We start from the raw sequence: 13,137 nt of genomic DNA, 5'->3' as shown, positions 1-13,137 counted from the left end.
TAAATCTCAAGGTAGGTAAGTAACAGTTTTTTTCAACTATTAACGAAGTAAATTAACAACAGATAATATCGATAAAGGTCTTAGAAACTCAAAACTTTAACTTGGCACAACAGCTGTCAGAAACAAGATTTGATGTTTAGGGCCATCATCTTGCGTACAGAGAACATAAAAGTTGTAAGCCGCATTTTGCATAAATGAAAATGCATTCTTTAATTTTGTACTCTTCAATTTCCTTTTATTATCAAAATGCGCAATAATTTTTTTTCTCGTGCTTCTTGTTCATGCCATGCAAGTTCGTAATCCTTTTCCGTTTATGATGACATTTTTTTCTTTTCCTCGAAGACCGCTGGGGCCCACATTCGATTGACAGATTTGCCTGCCATTATAGCGCCAAATTGCCAAGATTCAACTCCAGATTCCTCCAACCCGGCACGAAGCTGTGGATGCGTTTACGCAGGATTTGTCATCAGAAAACAACTGGCTTGTCCTACCTACCACACTCGTTGGTAGAGTGTTGAGTCATGTGAGTGATTGCAAGGCAGTTGCTTCTTTAATCGTAACTGTGTGGAAGTTCGCATATTTCGGCCATTACTATATAGCGATGGTGCGCATTTCAATTTCTTTGTAAGGGACTGGCTGTTTCTCCCCACCAAATCGGATTTGTTCATTAAGGGTAAAGCAAAGAACGAATTATTCGGAACCAGAGCATACAAGTCACGATGCTTGGTGTATCGTATTGATTTTGCTGGTAACAATTTTCGCTCCTCTTTGAGGAGCGTTTTTGCACCTCCCCTAATGGCTATTGTATGGCTTGCCCGTCAGGTGTACCCTGAGGTGTTGATGGTAATTCAAATCGTGACTCATCGAAGATTGTATTGAAGTTTACGTTTCTTAGCTGAATTTCTATTACGTTTGTTGTTAGTATTTGATATATATTTTGGTTACAGTTAAAGTGTTATCTTGGAGGAGATTGTGTCGATTTATTTTGCATGCACCCCCGGTGTGCCATGTTTGGTTGAAGCCTGTGTAGCCCCTTGGTGGTGTTTGGCTGTATTGTAATAACGCTCTTCGTTGGAGCTATACGTTTGTGCATTGTTTGGCTGCTTCCTGAGAAGTTTTGATGAAAGCGCTTATGTTGTTACATGTAATGTTCGGTGTGTTTGTTTTGCTTATGTTTAGGGCCCTCGGTTCCCGAATCCACACAAAATGGTGGGGTATATTTGATCTGCAATCTCCAGAGGTAGGAGTTTTGTTTGATAATTTTATCATCTCGTTGTTTTTCTCTTACGGAGGCACTGTGATGTAGGACTGGATAAAGTGCACACCCCCGGTGGTGTCGCGAACATTCGACTGGTGTCTGAGAATGTCTTGTTCTTGCCGTGGTCGACCAGGATTGTATCGAGGTGTATGATATGAGAAGACTTTCATTCACCGTTAGTTTCTTGTTCGGAGTGCCTACACCAGAGATGACGTAACTATGTCTTGTTTACAGTCCTAGCGAGTGTGACTCCTCTGTTGTATTCTCGTCGATTCGACTCAATTCAGATCTTAAATTCCCAGGTTCATGCTCTTTGTTTGCCTTCCCCTTTCGGTTTGTTTTTATTTTTTATAGATGTGTTCAATAACGTTCTGTGGCATTGCCTTGGCGAGTTGGGTTACCTGTCACTGAGAAGTCTTGTGTCTAGACTAGAGTCAACGGTCACTGCGTCGAAAGCACCAGGCACCACCGAAGCCTACAGGAGAGCTTTTCTTAGGTGGAAGGAGTTTGCCAGCTCCAAGATGGAGATATGTGCGTTTCTTGCAAATTCAGAGCATGTAGCTTTATACTTATAGCATTTACTCGATACCACCTATTCCCACTCAGCAGTTGACTCTCCAAACAGTGGGCACACCATTTGGCGGGTTTACATCCCCTACATACAGCCCAATTATCCACGCAGTTAGCAGAGCGGCTAAGAGAATGATCGGAACTCGAGTTCATAAAAAGAAAGAGCCAGTTTCTCCAGACATGATAAGGAAACTGGTTGAGAAATCCAACCTTGATAATTTACCTGAATTACGAAATGTGTTTTTATTCTGGCTTATGTTGGTTTCTTCAGAATAGAGGACATCCTTCATCTTTAATATGGAGACATATTTTCACAGCGACCACGTAATTATTAATGTTGACAGAAGTTGACAGATCAACTAAGCAAAGGGAGCCAAGTCGTAGTTTCAGAGAACTTTATTATTGTCAGAAGTAAGACAGCCTTTATCTAAGTGAGGTAAAAGAGTTTCCAGCCAAGGCAGGCCATTGTGTCTTCAGGCGCATGTACAAATTCGACTTAGGTCACAGACTAGTATCTGTTACCAAGCTGCTACGTTATTCATGTATAAGAGATTACTTTATGTTTAGCTTTGGGAAGCTTGTCCCACATATTTCTCTATTTAGTTTTAACAATGACCGATATATCAGAATTTACTGAGCTTCAAGCTTTTAAAACACAAAAGGATGGTTATAAAGTTACTATAAAAATTTCCTCGTGTGTTTGTGTTGTTCTATCTTGTGACGAACTCAAAGTCCGGCAAAATTTAATTGTTAGCGACTATGAAATATACATGATGTGCCTACTTGTCTCCACCGTTTACTGGCATAAATCACTACAATTTGTTAAAAAAAAAACTCTAGCATAACACTCTTACCTTGTTTATTTATGATTTTAAAAGCTGTTTCGATTATTATATTACGCCTGGGTATTACTTTTTGACAGGAGCCCAGGTTTTGCGTTGTGTTTTCCCCTCCCCCATTTACATCATAAGCTAGTCACGCAATAATTTATACTGACACAAATGCATATTTACCCTGTATAGAGAATTTTTAATGTTGAATTCAAAATATTAGAATATATACCTTTTGTGGTCACTAATCGTTGTTTTAGTGGCAGCGAAGCAGTTAAAAGCGGGTTGTTGCTTCAACGCTATTGAAATTTATAGTATTCAGACAGGAGAGCAAAGCGTGATGTTCTAGGAATGAAAACTTTTATGGGCCTTTCACATGATATCGGAATGAGTTTTGTTTAAGAGCGAGTTCATACCGGTCGCCACACGATACCAGAGTAAAGTTTATTCGAAACGAGTCATTTCTGAATGAGTTTATTGGGGTTTTCATTCCAGAACGAAATTCTCATTCTGGACTTGAAGCTTGAAGCTTGAAGCTCAGTAGATTCTGTCACATCGGCCATTGTTAAAACTGTCTTTGTTTTGATACTACTATTCGACATTGGAAAAGTATGTCGGACAAAAATATCCACCAAAAATAAATATTTATTCGTCAGCTTCAATAATAACAGGAGATTAAGTTTAGAAGATAAAACAAAGGATTATGTTGACATAAATATCGGAGGTCAAGTATGTTCGTTACATGAGGTCACACAACTAGAGTATTGTGACGGTGAAATTTTGCATATTTGAGCGGTCGAACGAAAAAAATAATTTCTCGAAAACTAAAATATATTTTCACAAAAAAACTACATCATAATTATTAGGACATATTGGCTACAATATATGAATGTAGGAATGAAACCAAATTTTGGGCGCCTTGGCAAAATATTTCAAATTTGTGCGATGGATGCTGATATCCTCTCTGGAGTCTTTTAGAAACTTGAAAGAGTTTTAAAATTTCATAAACATGTAAATCAAAATGCCGTGAAAGTATCATATCAGACGTGCAATTAATTCAAACTGTTTGCTGGCAAAGAAAACTTTGTATCAATAAAGTGGAGTTGAGGTTTGACAACTTAAAAAAACACGCATGTTCTGGAAGTAAGAGTGAAGAAAGCAATTGTTATTTCTGTCGATGACCAGGTAAGGGAAGTTTGAAGAGTATTGTTCAGAGTGGCCACGTTTATTTCAAGACGGAAGTGGAACAATATTAAGTGTATTGTCCAGATTAAAAGGGAAGTTTCCCTTGCTAAGGTGTGATTGACCTGTCAACATCACGCCATACTTCTCGAAAACAATAAACTCTTCGTTGCCTAGGCATTTAGCATATCAAAGGTTTAAAATTTCCGTGTGGTATGAATAACAAGTCATAACACCTCAACCAGTCCCCAGAAAAATTCGAGTTGCAGTCTTGCGGTTCGTCCACTAATAAAAAAGATAATCAGTTTGTGCGTCTGCCATCATGACACTTCCCGCTCTCACTCGAATTTCAAGATAGGTAAGTGACAGTTTTTTTTCAACTATTACGAAATAAAACAACAACAGACAATATCGATGAAGGTCTAAGAAACTCTAAACTTTATTAGACTTGGCACACACTCAATTTCTGATCGCTGCTGTCAGTAACAAGCTTTGACGTTTGGCATTTGAAGTTTGACAGTCATCATCTCACGTACAGAGAATGTAAAAGTTTTAATCCGCTTTTAGCATAAATGAAAATGCAATCTTTTGTAACCTTCAATTTCCCGTTATCATCAAATGCGCAATAATTTGTTTCTTCGTGCTTCTTGTTCATGCCATGCAAGTTCGTAATCCCATTCATTTAGAATATCTTGTAGGAATTTGCGACAGAAAATATTAAGTCTTTGGCAACTTGAAAGAGTTTTGAAATTTCATAAATATGTAAATCAAAATACCGTGAAAGTGTCATATCAGACGTGAAGTTAAATCAAAATGTTTGCCAACAAAGAAAACTTTGTGTCAATGAAGCGGAGTTGACGTTTGGAAAAAATAAGTTTTGACGCTATACCAAGCTTATTGAAGTGATTTTCTGAAGGACTTTAAGTTCTAAGATGCACATTAATCCTATAGCGTCACAGTCTTCGATTTCTCGGCTTTTGCATTTTAATGAGATACAACATTTAAATCTCGAGAAGGAAATATTTTAGTTTTAATTCCAAAGTGCTGGGACTTGGCATTCAAATACATACATACGTTTATATTAACTCCCAACTTGGGCTTTTCGGTTACAGTGTCTAACTACAACTTTTAAAATACATATAAGTTAAAAAGGACAAGGAATAACAGGTAAATAAGACATTTTATAACTAGAATCAATTACAAAAGACCTAGGAATATAATTAAAAAATGAAGTTATACTCAACACAAATGTTCACCGCTTAATAGCTTCTGCGCTAAACGACGCCTGAAGATATTTACACTATCCGCAGCTTTCAAATCATTAGAAAAACAGTTCCAAAGTTTGCATCCACGACATGTGAATGAACGTGGACGACAACGAGGGATGTGTAGAAGATTACATGATCGCGTAGTCCTAGTGTGAATATGAGAACGAGGTACAAATGTATTGGCCAGATATTTTGGGGCTAGATCATTAAGACATTTAAATACCATTACAGCATCGTTAAGAAGGAGTCTATCCTTAACAGTAAGCCAGTTAAGGGATCTTATGCCTTCTAAGAAGTGATCGTATTTCCTAAGACCTAACACGATACGCGCAGCAAAATTCTGTACTAATTGGAGTTTCTTTACATTGCCTTGAGTAGTGTTAGGCCATACAGTTGAGCAATAGAACAGTTTACTAAAAACGAGAGCGTTCATCAACAATATAAGAGACTTTCTGTCCAGAGGGACAAATAGACAAAAGAAGGCAGATTCAAAGCGTACATCTTTATCATAATATAAAGTAGAGGTGAGTCTTCAATTTGTCTCAAGATAGTTTAGTCAACTTAATTTAGACAACTCAAAAAACATGTCTGTTCTAGGTGTAAGATTGAAGAAAGTAATTGTCATTTCTGTCAAGACTAAGTCAGGGAACTTTGAAGAGCATTGTGTAGGGTTGTCATGTTCATTTCAAAACGGAAGTTGAACGATACTGAGTGTATTGTCCAGATTAAAAGGGAAATTTCCCTTGCTAAGGTGTGTTTAACCCGTAAACATCAAGCTACATTTCTGGAGAACAATTAACTCTTCATTGCATAGGCATTTTGCATATTAAGGGTTTAAATTTTCCGAGTGGTATGAATAACAAGTCATAACACCTCAACACGTCTCCAGATAAATTTTGAGTCGCAGTCTTGAAGCTCGTCCAATATTCATTGAGGTAATCACTTTGTGCGTCTGCAATCATGATATTTCTCGCTCTTGTTAGACTTGGCACAACAATTAATTTCTGATCACTGCTGTCACTAACAAGATTTGACGTTTGGCATTTGAAGTTTGACAGTCATCACCCTAGGAACAGAGAATGTAAATGTTTTAAGTCGCTTTTAGCATAAATGAAATTGCAACTTTTGTAGCCTTCAATTTCCTGTTATCATCAAATGCGCAATAATTTCTTTCTTCGTGCCTCTTATTCATGCCATGCAAGTTCGTAATCCCATTCATTTATGATATCTTGTAGGAAGCTACAACATAAATTATTATGTCATTGGCAAGTTGAAAGAGTTTTGAAATTTCATAAACATGCAAAAATCGAAACACCGTGAAAGTATCATATCAGACGTGAAATTAATTCAAACTGTTTGATGGCAAAGAAAACTCTATATCATTAAAGGGGAGTTGAGGTTGGAAAAAAAACCAGGTTTTGACGCTAAACTAAGCTCAATGAAGTGAATTATTTGAAGGACTATAAGTTCTAAGATGCACATTCATCTTCTGGCGTCACAGTCTTCGATTTCTCGGTTTCTGCATTTTAATGAGATACAACATTTGAACCTCAAGAGGGAAATATTTCAGTTATAATTACAAAGTGCTGGGACTTGCATCCAAACAGAAGCAGATTCAAAGCGTACATCTTTATTATAATATAAAGAAGGAGGTGAAGTTTCACTTTGTCCCAAGTTAATTTAGTGTGCTTAATTTAGACAACTAAAAAAACACGCCTCTTCTAGGTGTAAGATTGAACATTGTAATTATTTCTGTCAAGACTGAGTCAGGGAATTTTGACGAGCATTGTTATGGGTGGCCATGCTGAGTGTATTGTCCAGATTAAAAGAGAAATTTCCCTTGCTAAGGTGTGTTAGATCTGTAAAACAACACGCCTCATTTCTTGAGAAAAATTAACTCTTTATTGCAGAGGCATTTTGCATATTAAGGGTTTAAATTTGCCGTGTGGTATGAATAACAAGTCATAACACGTCAACCACTCTCCGGGTAAATTTCGTGTTGCAGTCTTGCAGTTCGTCTAATAATCATTACAATAATCAGTTTGTGCGTCTGCCATCATAGTTATATTTCTCGCTGTTACTTGAATTTTAAGGTAGGTAAATAACAGCTAGTTTTTTTTCAACTATTAACGAAGTAAAACAACAACAGACAACATCGATGAAGGTCTAAGAAACTCTAAAACTTTGTTAGACTTGGCACAACAATCAATTTCTGATCACTGCTGTCACTAACAAGATTTGACGTTTGGCATTTGACGTTTGACAGTCATCATCTTAGGAACAGAGAATGTAAACGTTTTAAGCCGCTTTTAGCATGGATGAAAATGCAACCTTTTTTTGCATTCAGTTTGAATTCCTGTTATCATCAAATACGCAATAATTTGTTTCTTCGCGCCTCTTATTCTTGCCATGCAAGTTCGTAATCCCATTCATTTATGATATCTTGTAGGAAGCTACAACAGTAATTATTATGTCTTTGGCAAATTGACGGAGTTTTGATATTTCATAAACATGAAAATCAAAATACCGTGAAAGTATCATATCAGAGGTGAAATTAATTCAAACTGTTTGCTGGGAAAGAAAACTCTGTATCGATAAAGTGGAGTTGGGATTTGAAAAAAACTACGTTTTGACGCTATACCAAGCTTATTGAAGTGAATTATTTGAAGGACTTTAAGTTCTAAAATGCACATTCCTCTTATAGCGTCACAGTCTTTGATTTCTCGGTTTCCGCATTTTGATGATCACGAGTTACAAGATTTGAGCCTCGAAAGGGAAATATTTAAGTTTTTATTACAACTGGTGGGACTTAGCATCCAAACAGAAAATAGATTCAAAGCATACATCTTTATTCTAATGTAAGGTAGAGATCAGGTTAACTTAATTTAAACTACTCAAAAAAGGACACCTGTTCTAGATGTAAGAATGAAGATTATAATTGTTATATCTGTCAAGACTAAGTCAGGGAATTTTGAAGAGCATTGTTCAGGACAGCCATGCTGAGTGTATTGTCCAGATTAAAAAAGAAGCTTTTCTTGCTAAGTTGTGTTTGACCTATAAAACATCACGCCAAATTTCTCGAGAACAATGAACTCTTTACTGCATAGGCGTTTAGCGTGTAAGAATTTAAAATTTCCTTGTAGTAAGAATAACAAGTCATAACACCTCAACCAGTCTCCGGATAAATTTCGAGTTGCAGTCTTGCAGTTCGTCCAATAATCACCACGATAATCAGTTTGTGCGTCTGCCATCATGATGTTTCTCGCTCTAACTTGAATTTCAAGGTAGGCAAAGAACAGTTTTTATCAACTACACCTTTTGTTGTTCATTATGAGAAAATATGCACTCATTTGCGTGAAAAGCGAACTATTGCGTGAAGTTACATTCATCAGCGACAAAAAACGATCATTTGCGCGTAAATCAGATTCCATAACGATTTTTGTATTTTAATCAGCATTCCCTAAAAGTTTTGGGCATTCTTATACGTCAAACGTCATAAAAAAGAGAAAAATACACTTTCATTTCCGCTAACCTTCAAGTTGTAAACGCCATCTTTAATGCCAATGGAGACAATGCACAAACATTCTAGAGCAGGAATCATTCATTAAAACTTTTAAGCAACAGTCTCATAAGGTGTATCATTATTTTCACCTACTATCGAGGCCTCAAAATCCAAATAATCAGACTACGATATCGAACTGCTCTCACTCGAACTACTATACGCCATATTTACTTTAATTTGCTAAGTGTAGACAAGTGTGACCTATCAGGTCAAATTCAAATTCGAAATTTCCCTCGCTAAGGTGTGTTTGACCTATAAACATCACGCCACATTTCTCGAGAACCATGAACTCTCGAGAGCGGCGTTTAAATCGAGTAAATACGGCAAACACACACACAACCCACAATTTCTCCAGTCGCTCTGACGAAGGGCTAACGCTCGAAGCGTCAGCTTTGAAACTATTGGTGGTGGCCAATTTACGTTATCAACTCAGTTAATAAGACTAAAAGACCATATAAAAGTCAAATTGACCATATGAATAATAAAAAGTTGATCATATAAAAAGTCGAATTGACAATATAAGATGTCGCATTATTTGACAGTGCTCATTCAGATAATATACCTGTGGGCAGAACACATTTAAAACAGGATAAGACATTTTGTTGAGAAGTGATCAGTTATATTATGCATTTGGTTAAAGTTTGGAATAACAAATTTCTTAAAGTCTAAGCTGCACTGCAAAGGTGAAATATTTATACAGAAAGCAATCTTTATGTACCAGGCCTTATTATTACTCCTAGATCCACTGATGTAAAAAGACAAAAAAAGAAGCAGAAGTGTAACATACATATGTACGAATAAATTTGGCTAAGAATTTGAAAATGTTCTTGAACAGATAGTTATGCATGTTGAGAGTTGCACTTAAGTTAATGAGATTCATTTTAGTCTTGTAATAGGCTTCATCAACTGTCCCTCACTCCTGATCCACTTTAGCCCAAGCAATTATTATTCTTCTGATCTGGTAACTAAAAAAAATAGAAGAAAAAATCCAAGCCTTGTGACCTCATCAGTTTTAACTAAAAATAACTGTGTTTTTCTAGCGAGCACGAGCCGAGCGTGGGTCCAACCAGAAACGCGCGAGGCGTGGAGGGACTTGGCTACACAACAGTGGTTACGGGGAGTTGAGGTAATCAAATGTTTAGACTATATTACTAATGTTGTACAGATGTAAAATATGTGACTCTCAAGCACCAAAAAAAAGTGGAGCGTGAAGAATAATTGCTTGCATTAAGGGAACAGTTTCATGATTCCTATCATTTACACACAGTTACTTTTAGTTACCATGCCACTTCTCATTTTAACGAATAATAACCAATCCAGAATTCTATCAGTTACGGATGGCTACCGACCTTTTCAGATTATATTTAAACCAGGCTTTTAATTGTCTGCTCTAGATGTAAGATTGAGATAATCAAGTAATTGTTATTTCTGTCAAGACTAAGTTTGGGAATTTGAAAGAGCAGGCGTGTTTTGTGAGTTGTCCGGTCTTTTTTTTTTAACATCTTTCAAACAAGCAGAAGTAAGCATTAGCTGAGCGCTAAGGACGAGAAAAAAGTCGTTCCTACTCTATCGCGTATTTTGAAGAGCATTGTTCAGGGTGGCAATGTTTATTCAGAACGAAAATTGAACAATGCTAAGTGTATTGTCCAGATTGTAAGGGACATTTCCCTTGTTAAGGTGTGTTTGACCTGAGAACATCACGCGACATAAGACAATGAAGTCTTCATTGCATAGGCATTTAGCATATTAAGGTTTAAAATCTCCGAGTGGTATGAATAACAAGTCATAACACCTCAACCAGTCTCCGGCTAAATTTCGAGTCACAGTCTCGCAGTTCGTCCAGTAATCATTAAGATAATCAGTTTGTACGTCGGTAAAATCTCCGCACAGCTCCATACTACATTATGCATTCAGTTCTAGGATATAGAAAACAGCGACAAAAACAGTACATTTCCATTGGGAAAACAGATTTGTTTTACAATAGTATGGGGCTGTACGGAAACTTTACCAGTACGTCTGCCATCATGATATTTCTCGCTCTAACTTGAATTTCGAGGTAGGTAAGTAACAGTTTTTTCAACTACACCTTTTGTTGTTCCTTCTGAGAAAATACGCATTCATTTGCGTGGAAAGACGAACTATTGCGTGAAGTTACATTCATTAGCGACAAAAAACGACCAGGTTCAAGAACGATTTTTGCATTTTTTAATCAACATTCCCTAACAATTTTGGACATTCTTATGCGTCAATCATCATACGAAAGGAAAAATATACTTTCATTTCCGCTAACCTTCGAGTCAGTAACGCCATCTTGAACGCAATGGAGACAACACACAAACATTATAATGTAGAAACCATTCATGACTACTTTTACCACACTGTTTGCAATTCAAAAGCATTCCTGGACGACATAAGTGTGAATAGGAGAATCATCAAAGCGCTTGTACGAACAATTGAGTGGTTTTTGCTTTCAATATGCAAGTATCGATTTTCAATTGAAAACCTGTTTTGCCTGACTTTACAGAGTCAGTAAATTTTGTTCAGTTCATTCGCTTCGTGAACGTCTTCTGGCCGCTAACAAAATGCCACAAAGAAGTCAAATACCACTCGAACAAAATCGTATTTTCACTGCGCAAAAAAGTGGTCAAGGAGGACTCGCTAGACGCTAAGGTCGATTATTTCTGACTATTTTATTTCTAAATGCAGCTATCAACTAGAAAATGCAAAATAAAAAAGTTCATGTCATAGATACTTTACAGTGTAACTGACGACAAATTTCCCCTCCCTTTTTTTGTCCCTATGAATTCCTCTTAGATTAAAGAACCATAAATGAGCAAATAAACAATACATTGTGCAAAATCAAATTTTTGACGGTTTTTTTTTTGACGCCTAATCAACGGCCATTTTGAAAACGTTCCGATCAAGGTCGCGTGATATGATACATCACAAGTGTGTAAGGCAGTGGAAAGGGTCATGTTAACACCAGAGAGTAACAACTCCGCCCTCGCTTTCCAGCTGGTTACATTGTAATCTGGGTTTCTTTATTTCTTTATTCAAAACTCTTTTTGGAATAATTTTCTTTTTTTCTTTTTAGGGCATCAAATAGTCATATTCTAGACAAAAAGAAATTAGACTAAACTTTTTTTAAAAGCTTTCAGATCTGAAATCAGATTTTACACTAACCCTGGGTTATCTTAACCCAGCTTCGAACGACCCGGCCCTGAACTTTAAAAAAAAAATATATATATATATATATATATTCATGCTCAAGTTATCCAGAACTGTACCACTCTTAGCCACACTGACATTTATAATATGAACGGAAAACAACAGGATTTCAAGCGAAGAAAACGAAAACCAGGAAAGCGCTGTGTAGAGATGTTTATAACATCCGTCGCCAGTTTCCAGCTGATGAAAGTGTGCGGCGAAAATGGATCGTATTTGTTCGAACAAAAAGAGAACCTAACAGTTGGACACCAGGTTCGGGTCACATTTGCAGCGACCATTTCTCAGTTAACAACGACGAAGGAAAAAATGCAAAAATAGCTGGATTTAGCTCTAAGCTAGTATTATAATAAAGTTCGGATATAACGCGTGTTGTCATTGATTAAAAGAGCGTGCTTTATGAGAGTATAGAGTATGGAACTAAGCTACACCTGTCACGCCATCTGCCAAATCGTTCTATGTCCGACCTTTTCCGGAACTTCTTTGTTGCTTTTCTTTCGTTGATTGAAAATAAAATTTCGGAATAAGCGAGCAAAGGTTTGCAAAAATGCCGGGCGCAGTAATTTACGTTACTGTAACGTGATCAGAGACAAAAATCCTCAAAGATAAAACAAAATGGACAGTCCGAGTTTTAAAAGTTTTCACGCTCAGTTAGATTGCAAGTTTAAGTACGGTAATAAAAATCAAACACAGCTAACACTTGTATAGTATATAAAGTTTCGTGTCCAAAAACAAAACAGAAAAAAACAGGAATGATGAAAAATATAACCTGGCACAACTGTTAAAATACATACTTATCATGATGGTGTCAGAGCGACTGCGATCATGCTGAGGTCTAACGCGGCTAGCTCATCATGGCGATCTTCGGTCATCGTAGAAACCTTGAAGAGTTAAAACAGCAGATCGAACTAGCAAACAAGTTACAAGAGCAGAGAGACAGGTGATCTGTAATTTCCTCATGAAGAGAACTTCACAGAACTTTATGGAGACTATAACTCAATTGTCTTAAGGATTAAATAAATATACTGTGCAGTTTTGGTAATTCAAAACTGAAGCGAAGATATAAGATCTATATACGACAGAAAATTATTTAAAATAAGCTTGCAAGACGTTGTTCCAGTCACCGGCTATGGTCACGTTACCAAACGATTTGGAGTAAAAATTATTGTTTGTGTGATTTGCTGAGGTCTTGAGTTTACATCGTCACCACTGACTAACAGCCTGGCTTAAGTCATTGGTTCT

General features: G+C 36.8%; 1 protein-coding gene across 1 annotated transcript in view; it reads left to right on the top strand.

The window, feature by feature from the left end:
- Window positions 1–4,070: 4,070 nt before the first annotated feature.
- LOC136277384 (uncharacterized) overlaps window positions 4,071–13,137 on the top strand; it is a gene marked incomplete at its 3' end in the record, with an annotated part of 18,770 nt that continues 9,703 nt past the window's right edge. The window contains exons 1-2 of the mRNA XM_066159414.1: window positions 4,071–4,198; window positions 9,711–9,796. The remainder of the gene's footprint in view (window positions 4,199–9,710; window positions 9,797–13,137) is intronic.

The sequence above is a fragment of the Pocillopora verrucosa genome, chromosome 12 (genome assembly GCF_036669915.1).
Source record: "Pocillopora verrucosa isolate sample1 chromosome 12, ASM3666991v2, whole genome shotgun sequence".
NCBI lineage: Eukaryota > Metazoa > Cnidaria > Anthozoa > Scleractinia > Pocilloporidae > Pocillopora > Pocillopora verrucosa.
This window is presented reverse-complemented; position numbering and strand designations above follow the sequence as displayed.